Source organism: Hydractinia symbiolongicarpus, chromosome 3 (assembly GCF_029227915.1).
Source record: "Hydractinia symbiolongicarpus strain clone_291-10 chromosome 3, HSymV2.1, whole genome shotgun sequence".
In the NCBI taxonomy this organism is placed as follows: domain Eukaryota; kingdom Metazoa; phylum Cnidaria; class Hydrozoa; order Anthoathecata; family Hydractiniidae; genus Hydractinia; species Hydractinia symbiolongicarpus.
The window spans coordinates 8,900,034-8,912,267 of record NC_079877.1 but is presented as its reverse complement, the minus strand read 5'-3'; the positions used below and the strand labels follow the sequence as shown (position 1 = coordinate 8,912,267).

At 47.5% G+C, this 12,234-nt stretch overlaps 51 non-coding genes across 51 annotated transcripts; 10 read left to right on the top strand and 41 right to left on the bottom strand.

Moving 5' to 3' along the window:
- The first annotated feature begins 105 nt into the window (after positions 1 to 105).
- On the top strand, positions 106 to 199 carry Trnay-gua (transfer RNA tyrosine (anticodon GUA)). The gene is made up of 2 exons: positions 106 to 142; positions 164 to 199. It is a non-coding gene; the product is annotated as a tRNA-Tyr (tRNA).
- Positions 200 to 240: 41 nt separating this feature from the next.
- On the bottom strand, positions 241 to 356 carry Trnal-caa (transfer RNA leucine (anticodon CAA)). Its single transcript has 2 exons — positions 319 to 356; positions 241 to 286 (listed from the first exon to the last, which is right to left on the bottom strand). It is a non-coding gene; the product is annotated as a tRNA-Leu (tRNA).
- Positions 357 to 424: 68 nt separating this feature from the next.
- Positions 425 to 497, bottom strand: Trnaa-agc (transfer RNA alanine (anticodon AGC)). Its single transcript has one exon. It is a non-coding gene; the product is annotated as a tRNA-Ala (tRNA).
- Positions 498 to 604: 107 nt separating this feature from the next.
- Positions 605 to 677, bottom strand: Trnak-uuu (transfer RNA lysine (anticodon UUU)). Its single transcript has one exon. It is a non-coding gene; the product is annotated as a tRNA-Lys (tRNA).
- Positions 678 to 1,081: 404 nt separating this feature from the next.
- Positions 1,082 to 1,154, bottom strand: Trnaa-ugc (transfer RNA alanine (anticodon UGC)). Its single transcript has one exon. It is a non-coding gene; the product is annotated as a tRNA-Ala (tRNA).
- A 253-nt stretch (positions 1,155 to 1,407) lies between these two features.
- Trnay-gua (transfer RNA tyrosine (anticodon GUA)) lies at positions 1,408 to 1,501 on the top strand. Its single transcript has 2 exons — positions 1,408 to 1,444; positions 1,466 to 1,501. It is a non-coding gene; the product is annotated as a tRNA-Tyr (tRNA).
- A 41-nt stretch (positions 1,502 to 1,542) lies between these two features.
- Positions 1,543 to 1,658, bottom strand: Trnal-caa (transfer RNA leucine (anticodon CAA)). The gene is made up of 2 exons: positions 1,621 to 1,658; positions 1,543 to 1,588 (listed from the first exon to the last, which is right to left on the bottom strand). It is a non-coding gene; the product is annotated as a tRNA-Leu (tRNA).
- Positions 1,659 to 1,726: 68 nt separating this feature from the next.
- Trnaa-agc (transfer RNA alanine (anticodon AGC)) lies at positions 1,727 to 1,799 on the bottom strand. The gene has a single exon. It is a non-coding gene; the product is annotated as a tRNA-Ala (tRNA).
- A 107-nt stretch (positions 1,800 to 1,906) lies between these two features.
- Positions 1,907 to 1,979, bottom strand: Trnak-uuu (transfer RNA lysine (anticodon UUU)). Its single transcript has one exon. It is a non-coding gene; the product is annotated as a tRNA-Lys (tRNA).
- A 73-nt stretch (positions 1,980 to 2,052) lies between these two features.
- Positions 2,053 to 2,124, bottom strand: Trnad-guc (transfer RNA aspartic acid (anticodon GUC)). Its single transcript has one exon. It is a non-coding gene; the product is annotated as a tRNA-Asp (tRNA).
- Positions 2,125 to 2,386: 262 nt separating this feature from the next.
- Positions 2,387 to 2,459, bottom strand: Trnaa-ugc (transfer RNA alanine (anticodon UGC)). The gene has a single exon. It is a non-coding gene; the product is annotated as a tRNA-Ala (tRNA).
- Positions 2,460 to 2,712: 253 nt separating this feature from the next.
- On the top strand, positions 2,713 to 2,806 carry Trnay-gua (transfer RNA tyrosine (anticodon GUA)). Its single transcript has 2 exons — positions 2,713 to 2,749; positions 2,771 to 2,806. It is a non-coding gene; the product is annotated as a tRNA-Tyr (tRNA).
- A 41-nt stretch (positions 2,807 to 2,847) lies between these two features.
- Trnal-caa (transfer RNA leucine (anticodon CAA)) lies at positions 2,848 to 2,963 on the bottom strand. The gene is made up of 2 exons: positions 2,926 to 2,963; positions 2,848 to 2,893 (listed from the first exon to the last, which is right to left on the bottom strand). It is a non-coding gene; the product is annotated as a tRNA-Leu (tRNA).
- A 68-nt stretch (positions 2,964 to 3,031) lies between these two features.
- Positions 3,032 to 3,104, bottom strand: Trnaa-agc (transfer RNA alanine (anticodon AGC)). Its single transcript has one exon. It is a non-coding gene; the product is annotated as a tRNA-Ala (tRNA).
- A 107-nt stretch (positions 3,105 to 3,211) lies between these two features.
- On the bottom strand, positions 3,212 to 3,284 carry Trnak-uuu (transfer RNA lysine (anticodon UUU)). Its single transcript has one exon. It is a non-coding gene; the product is annotated as a tRNA-Lys (tRNA).
- Positions 3,285 to 3,357: 73 nt separating this feature from the next.
- Trnad-guc (transfer RNA aspartic acid (anticodon GUC)) lies at positions 3,358 to 3,429 on the bottom strand. The gene has a single exon. It is a non-coding gene; the product is annotated as a tRNA-Asp (tRNA).
- A 585-nt stretch (positions 3,430 to 4,014) lies between these two features.
- Positions 4,015 to 4,108, top strand: Trnay-gua (transfer RNA tyrosine (anticodon GUA)). The gene is made up of 2 exons: positions 4,015 to 4,051; positions 4,073 to 4,108. It is a non-coding gene; the product is annotated as a tRNA-Tyr (tRNA).
- Positions 4,109 to 4,333: 225 nt separating this feature from the next.
- On the bottom strand, positions 4,334 to 4,406 carry Trnaa-agc (transfer RNA alanine (anticodon AGC)). The gene has a single exon. It is a non-coding gene; the product is annotated as a tRNA-Ala (tRNA).
- A 107-nt stretch (positions 4,407 to 4,513) lies between these two features.
- Positions 4,514 to 4,586, bottom strand: Trnak-uuu (transfer RNA lysine (anticodon UUU)). The gene has a single exon. It is a non-coding gene; the product is annotated as a tRNA-Lys (tRNA).
- A 73-nt stretch (positions 4,587 to 4,659) lies between these two features.
- Trnad-guc (transfer RNA aspartic acid (anticodon GUC)) lies at positions 4,660 to 4,731 on the bottom strand. The gene has a single exon. It is a non-coding gene; the product is annotated as a tRNA-Asp (tRNA).
- A 259-nt stretch (positions 4,732 to 4,990) lies between these two features.
- On the bottom strand, positions 4,991 to 5,063 carry Trnaa-ugc (transfer RNA alanine (anticodon UGC)). The gene has a single exon. It is a non-coding gene; the product is annotated as a tRNA-Ala (tRNA).
- Positions 5,064 to 5,316: 253 nt separating this feature from the next.
- On the top strand, positions 5,317 to 5,410 carry Trnay-gua (transfer RNA tyrosine (anticodon GUA)). The gene is made up of 2 exons: positions 5,317 to 5,353; positions 5,375 to 5,410. It is a non-coding gene; the product is annotated as a tRNA-Tyr (tRNA).
- Positions 5,411 to 5,451: 41 nt separating this feature from the next.
- Trnal-caa (transfer RNA leucine (anticodon CAA)) lies at positions 5,452 to 5,567 on the bottom strand. The gene is made up of 2 exons: positions 5,530 to 5,567; positions 5,452 to 5,497 (listed from the first exon to the last, which is right to left on the bottom strand). It is a non-coding gene; the product is annotated as a tRNA-Leu (tRNA).
- Positions 5,568 to 5,635: 68 nt separating this feature from the next.
- Positions 5,636 to 5,708, bottom strand: Trnaa-agc (transfer RNA alanine (anticodon AGC)). The gene has a single exon. It is a non-coding gene; the product is annotated as a tRNA-Ala (tRNA).
- A 107-nt stretch (positions 5,709 to 5,815) lies between these two features.
- On the bottom strand, positions 5,816 to 5,888 carry Trnak-uuu (transfer RNA lysine (anticodon UUU)). The gene has a single exon. It is a non-coding gene; the product is annotated as a tRNA-Lys (tRNA).
- Positions 5,889 to 5,961: 73 nt separating this feature from the next.
- On the bottom strand, positions 5,962 to 6,033 carry Trnad-guc (transfer RNA aspartic acid (anticodon GUC)). Its single transcript has one exon. It is a non-coding gene; the product is annotated as a tRNA-Asp (tRNA).
- Positions 6,034 to 6,292: 259 nt separating this feature from the next.
- Trnaa-ugc (transfer RNA alanine (anticodon UGC)) lies at positions 6,293 to 6,365 on the bottom strand. Its single transcript has one exon. It is a non-coding gene; the product is annotated as a tRNA-Ala (tRNA).
- Positions 6,366 to 6,618: 253 nt separating this feature from the next.
- Trnay-gua (transfer RNA tyrosine (anticodon GUA)) lies at positions 6,619 to 6,712 on the top strand. Its single transcript has 2 exons — positions 6,619 to 6,655; positions 6,677 to 6,712. It is a non-coding gene; the product is annotated as a tRNA-Tyr (tRNA).
- A 225-nt stretch (positions 6,713 to 6,937) lies between these two features.
- On the bottom strand, positions 6,938 to 7,010 carry Trnaa-agc (transfer RNA alanine (anticodon AGC)). Its single transcript has one exon. It is a non-coding gene; the product is annotated as a tRNA-Ala (tRNA).
- Positions 7,011 to 7,117: 107 nt separating this feature from the next.
- Positions 7,118 to 7,190, bottom strand: Trnak-uuu (transfer RNA lysine (anticodon UUU)). Its single transcript has one exon. It is a non-coding gene; the product is annotated as a tRNA-Lys (tRNA).
- Positions 7,191 to 7,263: 73 nt separating this feature from the next.
- Positions 7,264 to 7,335, bottom strand: Trnad-guc (transfer RNA aspartic acid (anticodon GUC)). Its single transcript has one exon. It is a non-coding gene; the product is annotated as a tRNA-Asp (tRNA).
- A 259-nt stretch (positions 7,336 to 7,594) lies between these two features.
- Trnaa-ugc (transfer RNA alanine (anticodon UGC)) lies at positions 7,595 to 7,667 on the bottom strand. The gene has a single exon. It is a non-coding gene; the product is annotated as a tRNA-Ala (tRNA).
- A 253-nt stretch (positions 7,668 to 7,920) lies between these two features.
- On the top strand, positions 7,921 to 8,014 carry Trnay-gua (transfer RNA tyrosine (anticodon GUA)). The gene is made up of 2 exons: positions 7,921 to 7,957; positions 7,979 to 8,014. It is a non-coding gene; the product is annotated as a tRNA-Tyr (tRNA).
- A 41-nt stretch (positions 8,015 to 8,055) lies between these two features.
- On the bottom strand, positions 8,056 to 8,171 carry Trnal-caa (transfer RNA leucine (anticodon CAA)). Its single transcript has 2 exons — positions 8,134 to 8,171; positions 8,056 to 8,101 (listed from the first exon to the last, which is right to left on the bottom strand). It is a non-coding gene; the product is annotated as a tRNA-Leu (tRNA).
- A 68-nt stretch (positions 8,172 to 8,239) lies between these two features.
- Positions 8,240 to 8,312, bottom strand: Trnaa-agc (transfer RNA alanine (anticodon AGC)). The gene has a single exon. It is a non-coding gene; the product is annotated as a tRNA-Ala (tRNA).
- A 107-nt stretch (positions 8,313 to 8,419) lies between these two features.
- Trnak-uuu (transfer RNA lysine (anticodon UUU)) lies at positions 8,420 to 8,492 on the bottom strand. Its single transcript has one exon. It is a non-coding gene; the product is annotated as a tRNA-Lys (tRNA).
- Positions 8,493 to 8,896: 404 nt separating this feature from the next.
- Trnaa-ugc (transfer RNA alanine (anticodon UGC)) lies at positions 8,897 to 8,969 on the bottom strand. The gene has a single exon. It is a non-coding gene; the product is annotated as a tRNA-Ala (tRNA).
- Positions 8,970 to 9,222: 253 nt separating this feature from the next.
- Trnay-gua (transfer RNA tyrosine (anticodon GUA)) lies at positions 9,223 to 9,316 on the top strand. Its single transcript has 2 exons — positions 9,223 to 9,259; positions 9,281 to 9,316. It is a non-coding gene; the product is annotated as a tRNA-Tyr (tRNA).
- Positions 9,317 to 9,357: 41 nt separating this feature from the next.
- Positions 9,358 to 9,473, bottom strand: Trnal-caa (transfer RNA leucine (anticodon CAA)). The gene is made up of 2 exons: positions 9,436 to 9,473; positions 9,358 to 9,403 (listed from the first exon to the last, which is right to left on the bottom strand). It is a non-coding gene; the product is annotated as a tRNA-Leu (tRNA).
- A 68-nt stretch (positions 9,474 to 9,541) lies between these two features.
- On the bottom strand, positions 9,542 to 9,614 carry Trnaa-agc (transfer RNA alanine (anticodon AGC)). Its single transcript has one exon. It is a non-coding gene; the product is annotated as a tRNA-Ala (tRNA).
- A 107-nt stretch (positions 9,615 to 9,721) lies between these two features.
- Positions 9,722 to 9,794, bottom strand: Trnak-uuu (transfer RNA lysine (anticodon UUU)). The gene has a single exon. It is a non-coding gene; the product is annotated as a tRNA-Lys (tRNA).
- A 73-nt stretch (positions 9,795 to 9,867) lies between these two features.
- Trnad-guc (transfer RNA aspartic acid (anticodon GUC)) lies at positions 9,868 to 9,939 on the bottom strand. Its single transcript has one exon. It is a non-coding gene; the product is annotated as a tRNA-Asp (tRNA).
- Positions 9,940 to 10,524: 585 nt separating this feature from the next.
- Positions 10,525 to 10,618, top strand: Trnay-gua (transfer RNA tyrosine (anticodon GUA)). The gene is made up of 2 exons: positions 10,525 to 10,561; positions 10,583 to 10,618. It is a non-coding gene; the product is annotated as a tRNA-Tyr (tRNA).
- Positions 10,619 to 10,659: 41 nt separating this feature from the next.
- Positions 10,660 to 10,775, bottom strand: Trnal-caa (transfer RNA leucine (anticodon CAA)). The gene is made up of 2 exons: positions 10,738 to 10,775; positions 10,660 to 10,705 (listed from the first exon to the last, which is right to left on the bottom strand). It is a non-coding gene; the product is annotated as a tRNA-Leu (tRNA).
- A 68-nt stretch (positions 10,776 to 10,843) lies between these two features.
- Trnaa-agc (transfer RNA alanine (anticodon AGC)) lies at positions 10,844 to 10,916 on the bottom strand. The gene has a single exon. It is a non-coding gene; the product is annotated as a tRNA-Ala (tRNA).
- A 107-nt stretch (positions 10,917 to 11,023) lies between these two features.
- Trnak-uuu (transfer RNA lysine (anticodon UUU)) lies at positions 11,024 to 11,096 on the bottom strand. The gene has a single exon. It is a non-coding gene; the product is annotated as a tRNA-Lys (tRNA).
- A 73-nt stretch (positions 11,097 to 11,169) lies between these two features.
- Positions 11,170 to 11,241, bottom strand: Trnad-guc (transfer RNA aspartic acid (anticodon GUC)). The gene has a single exon. It is a non-coding gene; the product is annotated as a tRNA-Asp (tRNA).
- A 259-nt stretch (positions 11,242 to 11,500) lies between these two features.
- On the bottom strand, positions 11,501 to 11,573 carry Trnaa-ugc (transfer RNA alanine (anticodon UGC)). Its single transcript has one exon. It is a non-coding gene; the product is annotated as a tRNA-Ala (tRNA).
- Positions 11,574 to 11,826: 253 nt separating this feature from the next.
- On the top strand, positions 11,827 to 11,920 carry Trnay-gua (transfer RNA tyrosine (anticodon GUA)). Its single transcript has 2 exons — positions 11,827 to 11,863; positions 11,885 to 11,920. It is a non-coding gene; the product is annotated as a tRNA-Tyr (tRNA).
- Positions 11,921 to 11,961: 41 nt separating this feature from the next.
- On the bottom strand, positions 11,962 to 12,077 carry Trnal-caa (transfer RNA leucine (anticodon CAA)). Its single transcript has 2 exons — positions 12,040 to 12,077; positions 11,962 to 12,007 (listed from the first exon to the last, which is right to left on the bottom strand). It is a non-coding gene; the product is annotated as a tRNA-Leu (tRNA).
- Positions 12,078 to 12,145: 68 nt separating this feature from the next.
- Positions 12,146 to 12,218, bottom strand: Trnaa-agc (transfer RNA alanine (anticodon AGC)). The gene has a single exon. It is a non-coding gene; the product is annotated as a tRNA-Ala (tRNA).
- Between the last annotated feature and the right edge of the window lie 16 nt (positions 12,219 to 12,234).

Below are 12,234 nucleotides of genomic sequence, written 5' to 3'. Positions count from 1 at the left end.
CACCCTCTGCTACGTGCGAGCTATCGCATCATTTTAAAAACCACGTCATACTACAAACGTGACATGACCTGCATAGTCCTGCACAAGAACTGTACGATGCTACATCCACCGATAGCTCAGTTGGTAGAGCGGAGGACTGTAGACGAACTTATACCACTCAGGCATCCTTAGGTCGCTGGTTCAAATCCGGCTCGGTGGACTTGCATTTTAGGCCTAAAATTTTGTGTGGCAGGGAAAAGTTGTCGGAAGTGGGATTCGAACCCACGCCCTCATTCGAGGACCAGAATTCTCCACGCGATGAGTGGAAGAACATTTTGTCTTGAGTCTGGCGCCTTAGACCGCTCGGCCATCCCGACATGACACGAACGCTGCTGCAAATTGCTCTGCGCAAATTTCTTTTATTTTACGCCTATGGAAAAGGCATTGGAGAACCCGGGCATCGATCCCGGTACCTCTCGCATGCTAAGCGAGCGCTCTACCATCTGAGCTAGTTCCCCATCAAGTTTGCTTCGCCTTTGCCACTCCGCAAATGTTACGTTATTCATCCTCTTTCGACAAGACATTGTGGTGAAAGTTAGTTCACCATCGTACCAAATAATTGTTACGCCCGATGAGGGACTCGAACCCGCGACCCTCAGATTAAAAGTCTGATGCTCTACCGACTGAGCTAACCGGGCGTAAATCTGTATTCCCGGACAGTCCCGCGAACGCTACTGACGTGAAACGAAACATTGACAAGATAAAAAGAACCTCCCCGACGGGGAATCCAACCCCGGTCTCCCGCGTGACAGGCGGGGATACTTACCACTATACTACCGAGGACGAGTTCATATTTAAATAATATGTTCGCGATGGCGTCAATGCCCGAATGCCACACGGTCGATCATGTTAAAAGCTGAAACTGTGTATACTGTCAATGCGAAATTAAACAGCAAGAAATGCTCTAGACATATGCAGCGCGGTTTAGTATTATTATTATTATTATTAATACCAGGTAATCTTAGGAGCATCATAAATCCTCTTATGACCATTGGCAACTACTGAAATTAGTATAAAAATAAATAAATTAAAAACATCGTCTTGGAGGATCCGGGCATCGATCCCGGTACCTCTCGCATGCAAAGCGAGCGCTCTACCATGTGAGCTAATCCCCCTGGAAATTGTAAAAAGGTCATAGTTCGAGTGCTGTTCGCAATACTAAACTACACCTTACATCAGACACATTTCAGCTTACCTACCTTCAGCAGAGTGGCGCAGAGGAAGCGTGCTGGGCCCATAACCCAGAGGTCGGTGGATCGAAACCACCCTCTGCTACGTGCGAGCTATCGCATCATTTTAAAAACCACGTCATACTACAAACGTGACATGACCTGCATAGTCCTGCACAAGAACTGTACGTTGCTACATCCACCGATAGCTCAGTTGGTAGAGCGGAGGACTGTAGACGAACTTATACCACTCAGGCATCCTTAGGTCGCTGGTTCAAATCCGGCTCGGTGGACTTGCATTTTAGGCCTAAAATTTTGTGTGGCAGGGAAAAGTTGTCGGAAGTGGGATTCGAACCCACGCCCTCATTCGAGGACCAGAATTCTCCACGCGATGAGTGGAAGAACATTTTGTCTTGAGTCTGGCGCCTTAGACCGCTCGGCCATCCCGACATGACACGAACGCTGCTGCAAATTGCTCTGCGCAAATTTCTTTTATTTTACGCCTATGGAAAAGGCATTGGAGAACCCGGGCATCGATCCCGGTACCTCTCGCATGCTAAGCGAGCGCTCTACCATCTGAGCTAGTTCCCCATCAAGTTTGCTTCGCCTTTGCCACTCCGCAAATGTTACGTTATTCATCCTCTTTCGACAAGACATTGTGGTGAAAGTTAGTTCACCATCGTACCAAATAATTGTTACGCCCGATGAGGGACTCGAACCCGCGACCCTCAGATTAAAAGTCTGATGCTCTACCGACTGAGCTAACCGGGCGTAAATCTGTATTCCCGGACAGTCCCGCGAACGCTACTGACGTGAAACGAAACATTGACAAGATAAAAAGAACCTCCCCGGCGGGGAATCGAACCCCGGTCTCCCGCGTGACAGGCGGGGATACTTACCACTATACTACCGAGGACGAGTTCATATTTAAATAATATGTTCGCGATGGCGTCAATGCCCGAATGCCACACGGTCGATCATGTTAAAAGCTGAAACTGTGTATACTGTCAATGCGAAATTAAACAGCAAGAAATGCTCTAGACATATGCAGCGCGGTTTAGTATTATTATTATTATTATTATTAATACCAGGTAATCTTAGGAGCATCATAAATCCTCTTATGACCATTGGCAACTACTGAAATTAGTATAAAAATAAATAAATCAAAAACATCGTCTTGGAGGATCCGGGCATCGATCCCGGTACCTCTCGCATGCAAAGCGAGCGCTCTACCATGTGAGCTAATCCCCCTGGAAATGGTAAAAAGGTCATAGTTCGAGTGCTGTTCGCAATACTAAACTACACCTTACATCAGACACATTTCAGCTTACCTACCTTCAGCAGAGTGGCGCAGAGGAAGCGTGCTGGGCCCATAACCCAGAGGTCGGTGGATCGAAACCACCCTCTGCTACGTGCGAGCTATCGCATCATTTTAAAAACCACGTCATACTACAAACGTGACATGACCTGCATAGTCCTGCACAAGAACTGTACGTTGCTACATCCACCGATAGCTCAGTTGGTAGAGCGGAGGACTGTAGACGAACTTATACCACTCAGGCATCCTTAGGTCGCTGGTTCAAATCCGGCTCGGTGGACTTGCATTTTAGGCCTAAAATTTTGTGTGGCAGGGAAAAGTTGTCGGAAGTGGGATTCGAACCCACGCCCTCATTCGAGGACCAGAATTCTCCACGCGATGAGTGGAAGAACATTTTGTCTTGAGTCTGGCGCCTTAGACCGCTCGGCCATCCCGACATGACACGAACGCTGCTGCAAATTGCTCTGCGCAAATTTCTTTTATTTTACGCCTATGGAAAAGGCATTGGAGAACCCGGGCATCGATCCCGGTACCTCTCGCATGCTAAGCGAGCGCTCTACCATCTGAGCTAGTTCCCCATCAAGTTTGCTTCGCCTTTGCCACTCCGCAAATGTTACGTTATTCATCCTCTTTCGACAAGACATTGTGGTGAAAGTTAGTTCACCATCGTACCAAATAATTGTTACGCCCGATGAGGGACTCGAACCCGCGACCCTCAGATTAAAAGTCTGATGCTCTACCGACTGAGCTAACCGGGCGTAAATCTGTATTCCCGGACAGTCCCGCGAACGCTACTGACGTGAAACGAAACATTGACAAGATAAAAAGAACCTCCCCGGCGGGGAATCGAACCCCGGTCTCCCGCGTGACAGGCGGGGATACTTACCACTATACTACCGAGGACGAGTTCATATTTAAATAATATGTTCGCGATGGCGTCAATGCCCGAATGCCACACGGTCGATCATGTTAAAAGCTGAAACTGTGTATACTGTCAATGCGAAATTAAACAGCAAGAAATGCTCTAGACATATGCAGCGCGGTTTATTATTATTATTATTATTATTAATACCAGGTAATCTTAGGAGCATCATAAATCCTCTTATGACCATTGGCAACTACTGAAATTAGTATAAAAATAAATAAATTAAAAACATCGTCTTGGAGGATCCGGGCATCGATCCCGGTACCTCTCGCATGCAAAGCGAGCGCTCTACCATGTGAGCTAATCCGCCTGGAAATGGTAAAAAGGTCATAGTTCGAGTGCTGTTCGCAATACTAAACTACACCTTACATCAGACACATTTCAGCTTACCTACCTTCAGCAGAGTGGCGCAGAGGAAGCGTGCTGGGCCCATAACCCAGAGGTCGGTGGATCGAAACCACCCTCTGCTACGTGCGAGCTATCGCATCATTTTAAAAACCACGTCATACTACAAACGTGACATGACCTGCATAGTCCTGCACAAGAACTGTACGATGCTACATCCACCGATAGCTCAGTTGGTAGAGCGGAGGACTGTAGACGAACTTATACCACTCAGGCATCCTTAGGTCGCTGGTTCAAATCCGGCTCGGTGGACTTGCATTTTAGGCCTAAAATTTTGTGTGGCAGGGAAAAGTTGTGGGAAGTGGGATTCGAACCCACGCCCTCATTCTAGGACCAGAATTCTCCACGCGATGAGTGGAAGAACATTTTGTCTTGAGTCTGGCGCCTTAGACCGCTCGGCCATCCCGACATGACACGAACGCTGCTGCAAATTGCTCTGCGCAAATTTCTTTTATTTTACGCCTATGGAAAAGGCATTGGAGAACCCGGGCATCGATCCCGGTACCTCTCGCATGCTAAGCGAGCGCTCTACCATCTGAGCTAGTTCCCCATCAAGTTTGCTTCGCCTTTGCCACTCCGCAAATGTTACGTTATTCATCCTCTTTCGACAAGACATTGTGGTGAAAGTTAGTTCACCATCGTACCAAATAATTGTTACGCCCGATGAGGGACTCGAACCCGCGACCCTCAGATTAAAAGTCTGATGCTCTACCGACTGAGCTAACCGGGCGTAAATCTGTATTCCCGGACAGTCCCGCGAACGCTACTGACGTGAAACGAAACATTGACAAGATAAAAAGAACCTCCCCGGCGGGGAATCGAACCCCGGTCTCCCGCGTGACAGGCGGGGATACTTACCACTATACTACCGAGGACGAGTTCATATTTAAATAATATGTTCGCGATGGCGTCAATGCCCGAATGCCACACGGTCGATCATGTTAAAAGCTGAAACTGTGTATACTGTCAATGCGAAATTAAACAGCAAGAAATGCTCTAGACATATGCAGCGCGGTTTAGTATTATTATTATTATTATTAATACCAGGTAATCTTAGGAGCATCATAAATCCTCTTATGACCATTGGCAACTACTGAAATTAGTATAAAAATAAATAAATTAAAAACATCGTCTTGGAGGATCCGGGCATCGATCCCGGTACCTCTCGCATGCAAAGCGAGCGCTCTACCATGTGAGCTAATCCCCCTGGAAATGGTAAAAAGGTCATAGTTCGAGTGCTGTTCGCAATACTAAACTACACCTTACATCAGACACATTTCAGCTTACCTACCTTCAGCAGAGTGGCGCAGAGGAAGCGTGCTGGGCCCATAACCCAGAGGTCGGTGGATCGAAACCACCCTCTGCTACGTGCGAGCTATCGCATCATTTTAAAAACCACGTCATACTACAAACGTGACATGACCTGCATAGTCCTGCACAAGAACTGTACGTTGCTACATCCACCGATAGCTCAGTTGGTAGAGCGGAGGACTGTAGACGAACTTATACCACTCAGGCATCCTTAGGTCGCTGGTTCAAATCCGGCTCGGTGGACTTGCATTTTAGGCCTAAAATTTTGTGTGGCAGGGAAAAGTTGTCGGAAGTGGGATTCGAAGCCACGCCCTCATTCGAGGACCAGAATTCTCCACGCGATGAGTGGAAGAACATTTTGTCTTGAGTCTGGCGCCTTAGACCGCTCGGCCATCCCGACATGACACGAACGCTGCTGCAAATTGCTCTGCGCAAATTTCATTTATTTTACGCCTATGGAAAAGGCATTGGAGAACCCGGGCATCGATCCCGGTACCTCTCGCATGCTAAGCGAGCGCTCTACCATCTGAGCTAGTTCCCCATCAAGTTTGCTTCGCCTTTGCCACTCCGCAAATGTTACGTTATTCATCCTCTTTCGACAAGACATTGTGGTGAAAGTTAGTTCACCATCGTACCAAATAATTGTTACGCCCGATGAGGGACTCGAACCCGCGACCCTCAGATTAAAAGTCTGATGCTCTACCGACTGAGCTAACCGGGCGTAAATCTGTATTCCCGGACAGTCCCGCGAACGCTACTGACGTGAAACGAAACATTGACAAGATAAAAAGAACCTCCCCGGCGGGGAATCGAACCCCGGTCTCCCGCGTGACAGGCGGGGATACTTACCACTATACTACCGAGGACGAGTTCATATTTAAATAATATGTTCGCGATGGCGTCAATGCCCGAATGCCACACGGTCGATCATGTTAAAAGCTGAAACTGTGTATACTGTCAATGCGAAATTAAACAGCAAGAAATGCTCTAGACATATGCAGCGCGGTTTAGTATTATTATTATTATTATTAATACCAGGTAATCTTAGGAGCATCATAAATCCTCTTATGACCATTGGCAACTACTGAAATTAGTATAAAAATAAATAAATTAAAAACATCGTCTTGGAGGATCCGGGCATCGATCCCGGTACCTCTCGCATGCAAAGCGAGCGCTCTACCATGTGAGCTAATCCCCCTGGAAATGGTAAAAAGGTCATAGTTCGAGTGCTGTTCGCAATACTAAACTACACCTTACATCAGACACATTTCAGCTTACCTACCTTCAGCAGAGTGGCGCAGAGGAAGCGTGCTGGGCCCATAACCCAGAGGTCGGTGGATCGAAACCACCCTCTGCTACGTGCGAGCTATCGCATCATTTTAAAAACCACGTCATACTACAAACGTGACATGACCTGCATAGTCCTGCACAAGAACTGTACGATGCTACATCCACCGATAGCTCAGTTGGTAGAGCGGAGGACTGTAGACGAACTTATACCACTCAGGCATCCTTAGGTCGCTGGTTCAAATCCGGCTCGGTGGACTTGCATTTTAGGCCTAAAATTTTGTGTGGCAGGGAAAAGTTTTCGGAAGTGGGATTCGAACCCACGCCTTCATTTGAGGACCAGAATTCTCCACGCGATGAGTGGAAGAACATTTTGTCTTGAGTCTGGCGCCTTAGACCGCTCGGCCATCCCGACATGACACGAACGCTGCTGCAAATTGCTCTGCGCAAATTTCATTTATTTTACGCCAATGGAAAAGGCATTGGAGAACCCGGGCATCGATCCCGGTACCTCTCGCATGCTAAGCGAGCGCTCTACCATCTGAGCTAGTTCCCCATCAAGTTTGCTTCGCCTTTGCCACTCCGCAAATGTTACGTTATTCATCCTCTTTCGACAAGACATTGTGGTGAAAGTTAGTTCACCATCGTACCAAATAATTGTTACGCTCGATGAGGGACTCGAACCCGCGACCCTCAGATTAAAAGTCTGATGCTCTACCGACTGAGCTAACCGGGCGTAAATCTGTATTCCCGGACAGTCCCGCGAACGCTACTGACGTGAAACGAAACATTGACAAGATAAAAAGAACCTCCCCGGCGGGGAATCGAACCCCGGTCTCCCGCGTGACAGGCGGGGATACTTACCACTATACTACCGAGGACGAGTTCATATTTAAATAATATGTTCGCGATGGCGTCAATGCCCGAATGCCACACGGTCGATCATGTTAAAAGCTGAAACTGTGTATACTGTCAATGCGAAATTAAACAGCAAGAAATGCTCTAGACATATGCAGCGCGGTTTAGTATTATTATTATTATTATTAATACCAGGTAATCTTAGGAGCATCATAAATCCTCTTATGACCATTGGCAACTACTGAAATTAGTATAAAAATAAATAAATTAAAAACATCGTCTTGGAGGATCCGGGCATCGATCCCGGTACCTCTCGCATGCAAAGCGAGCGCTCTACCATGTGAGCTAATCCCCCTGGAAATGGTAAAAAGGTCATAGTTCGAGTGCTGTTCGCAATACTAAACTACACCTTACATCAGACACATTTCAGCTTACCTACCTTCAGCAGAGTGGCGCAGAGGAAGCGTGCTGGGCCCATAACCCAGAGGTCGGTGGATCGAAACCACCCTCTGCTACGTGCGAGCTATCGCATCATTTTAAAAACCACGTCATACTACAAACGTGACATGACCTGCATAGTCCTGCACAAGAACTGTACGATGCTACATCCACCGATAGCTCAGTTGGTAGAGCGGAGGACTGTAGACGAACTTATACCACTCAGGCATCCTTAGGTCGCTGGTTCAAATCCGGCTCGGTGGACTTGCATTTTAGGCCTAAAATTTTGTGTGGCAGGGAAAAGTTGTCGGAAGTGGGATTCGAACCCACGCCCTCATTCGAGGACCAGAATTCTCCACGCGATGAGTGGAAGAACATTTTGTCTTGAGTCTGGCGCCTTAGACCGCTCGGCCATCCCGACATGACACGAACGCTGCTGCAAATTGCTCTGCGCAAATTTCATTTATTTTACGCCTATGGAAAAGGCATTGGAGAACCCGGGCATCGATCCCGGTACCTCTCGCATGCTAAGCGAGCGCTCTACCATCTGAGCTAGTTCCCCATCAAGTTTGCTTCGCCTTTGCCACTCCGCAAATGTTACGTTATTCATCCTCTTTCGACAAGACATTGTGGTGAAAGTTAGTTCACCATCGTACCAAATAATTGTTACGCCCGATGAGGGACTCGAACCCGCGACCCTCAGATTAAAAGTCTGATGCTCTACCGACTGAGCTAACCGGGCGTAAATCTGTATTCCCGGACAGTCCCGCGAACGCTACTGACGTGAAACGAAACATTGACAAGATAAAAAGAACCTCCCCGGCGGGGAATCGAACCCCGGTCTCCCGCGTGACAGGCGGGGATACTTACCAGTATACTATAGAGGACGAGTTCATATTTAAATAATATGTTCGCGATGGCGTCAATGCCCGAATGCCACACGGTCGATCATGTTAAAAGCTGAAACTGTGTATACTGTCAATGCGAAATTAAACAGCAAGAAATGCTCTAGACATATGCAGCGCGGTTTAGTATTATTATTATTATTATTAATACCAGGTAATCTTAGGAGCATCATAAATCCTCTTATGACCATTGGCAACTACTGAAATTAGTATAAAAATAAATAAATTAAAAACATCGTCTTGGAGGATCCGGGCATCGATCCCGGTACCTCTCGCATGCAAAGCGAGCGCTCTACCATGTGAGCTAATCCCCCTGGAAATGGTAAAAAGGTCATAGTTCGAGTACTGTTCGCAATACTAGACTACACCTTACATCAGACACATTTCAGCTTACCTACCTTCAGCAGAGTGGCGCAGAGGAAGCGTGCTGGGCCCATAACCAAGAGGTCGGTGGATCGAAACCACCCTCTGCTACGTGCGAGCTAACGCATCATTTTAAAAACCACGTCATACTACAAACGTGACATGACCTGCATAGTCCTGCACAAGAACTGTACGATGCTACATCCACCGATAGCTCAGTTGGTAGAGCGGAGGACTGTAGACGAACTTATACCACTCAGGCATCCTTAGGTCGCTGGTTCAAATCCGGCTCGGTGGACTTGCATTTTAGGCCTAAAATTTTGTGTGGCAGGGAAAAGTTGTCGGAAGTGGGATTCGAACCCACGCCCTCATTCGAGGACCAGAATTCTCCACGCGATGAGTGAAAGAACATTTTGTCTTGAGTCTGGCGCCTTAGACCGCTCGGCCATCCCGACATGACACGAACGCTGCTGCAAATTGCTCTGCGCAAATTTCATTTATTTTACGCCTATGGAAAAGGCATTGGAGAACCCGGGCATCGATCCCGGTACCTCTCGCATGCTAAGCGAGCGCTCTACCATCTGAGCTAGTTCCCCATCAAGTTTGCTTCGCCTTTGCCACTCCGCAAATGTTACGTTATTCATCCTCTTTCGACAAGACATTGTGGTGAAAGTTAGTTCACCATCGTACCAAATAATTGTTACGCCCGATGAGGGACTCGAACCCGCGACCCTCAGATTAAAAGTCTGATGCTCTACCGACTGAGCTAACCGGGCGTAAATCTGTATTCCCGGACAGTCCCGCGAACGCTACTGACGTGAAACGAAACATTGACAAGATAAAAAGAACCTCCCCGGCGGGGAATCGAACCCCGGTCTCCCGCGTGACAGGCGGGGATACTTACCACTATACTACCGAGGACGAGTTCATATTTAAATAATATGTTCGCGATGGCGTCAATGCCCGAATGCCACACGGTCGATCATGTTAAAAGCTGAAACTGTGTATACTGTCAATGCGAAATTAAACAGCAAGAAATGCTCTAGACATATGCAGCGCGGTTTAGTATTATTATTATTATTATTAATACCAGGTAATCTTAGGAGCATCATAAATCCTCTTATGACCATTGGCAACTACTGAAATTAGTATAAAAATAAATAAAATAAAAACATCGTCTTGGAGGATCCGGACATCGATCCCGGTACCTCTCGCATGCAAAGCGAGCGCTCTACCATGTGAGCTAATCCCCCTGGAAATGGTAAAAAGGTCATAGTTCGAGTGCTGTTCGCAATACTAAACTACACCTTACATCAGACACATTTCAGCTTACCTACCTTCAGCAGAGTGGCGCAGAGGAAGCGTGCTGGGCCCATAACCCAGAGGTCGGTGGATCGAAACCACCCTCTGCTACGTGCGAGCTATCGCATCATTTTAAAAACCACGTCATACTACAAACGTGACATGACCTGCATAGTCCTGCACAAGAACTGTACGATGCTACATCCACCGATAGCTCAGTTGGTAGAGCGGAGGACTGTAGACGAACTTATACCACTCAGGCATCCTTAGGTCGCTGGTTCAAATCCGGCTCGGTGGACTTGCATTTTAGGCCTAAAATTTTGTGTGGCAGGGAAAAGTTGTCGGAAGTGGGATTCGAACCCACGCCCTCATTCGAGGACCAGAATTTTCCACGCGATGAGTGGAAGAACATTTTGTCTTGAGTCTGGCGCCTTAGACCGCTCGGCCATCCCGACATGACACGAACGCTGCTGCAAATTGCTCTGCGCAAATTTCATTTATTTTACGCCTATGGAAAAGGCATTGGAGAACCCGGGCATCGATCCCGGTACCTCTCGCATGCTAAGCGAGCGCTCTACCATCTGAGCTAGTTCCCCATCAAGTTTGCTTCGCCTTTGCCACTCCGCAAATGTTACGTTATTCATCCTCTTTCGACAAGACATTGTGGTGAAAGTTAGTTCACCATCGTACCAAATAATTGTTACGCCCGATGAGGGACTCGAACCCGCGACCCTCAGATTAAAAGTCTGATGCTCTACCGACTGAGCTAACCGGGCGTAAATCTGTATTCCCGGACAGTCCCGCGAACGCTACTGACGTGAAACGAAACATTGACAAGATAAAAAGAACCTCCCCGGCGGGGAATCGAACCCCGGTCTCCCGCGTGACAGGCGGGGATACTTACCACTATACTACCGAGGACGAGTTCATATTTAAATAATATGTTCGCGATGGCGTCAATGCCCGAATGCCACACGGTCGATCATGTTAAAAGCTGAAACTGTGTATACTGTCAATGCGAAATTAAACAGCAAGAAATGCTCTAGACATATGCAGCGCGGTTTAGTATTATTATTATTATTATTAATACCAGGTAATCTTAGGAGCATCATAAATCCTCTTATGACCATTGGCAACTACTGAAATTAGTATAAAAATAAATAAATTAAAAACATCGTCTTGGAGGATCCGGGCATCGATCCCGGTACCTCTCGCATGCAAAGCGAGCGCTCTACCATGTGAGCTAATCCCCCTGGAAATGGTAAAAAGGTCATAGCTCGAGTGCTGTTCGCAATACTAAACTACACCTTACATCAGACACATTTCAGCTTACCTACCTTCAGCAGAGTGGCGCAGAGGAAGCGTGCTGGGCCCATAACCCAGAGGTCGGTGGATCGAAACCACCCTCTGCTACGTGCAAGCTATCGCATCATTTTAAAAACCACGTCATACTACAAACGTGACATGACCTGCATAGTCCTGCACAAGAACTGTACGATGCTACATCCACCGATAGCTCAGTTGGTAGAGTGGAGGACTGTAGACGAACTTATACCACTCAGGCATCCTTAGGTCGCTGGTTCAAATCCGGCTCGGTGGACTTGCATTTTAGGCCTAAAATTTTGTGTGGCAGGGAAAAGTTGTCGGAAGTGGGATTCGAACCCACGCCCTCATTCGAGGACCAGAATTCTCCACGCGATGAGTGGAAGAACATTTTGTCTTGAGTCTGGCGCCTTAGACCGCTCGGCCATCCCGACATGACACGAACGCTGCTGCAAATTGCTCTGCGCAAATTTCATTTATTTTACGCCTATGGAAAAGGCATTGGAGAACCCGGGCATCGATCCCGGTACCTCTCGCATGCTAAGCGAGCGCTCTACCATCTGAGCTAGTTCCCCATCAAGTTTGCTTCGC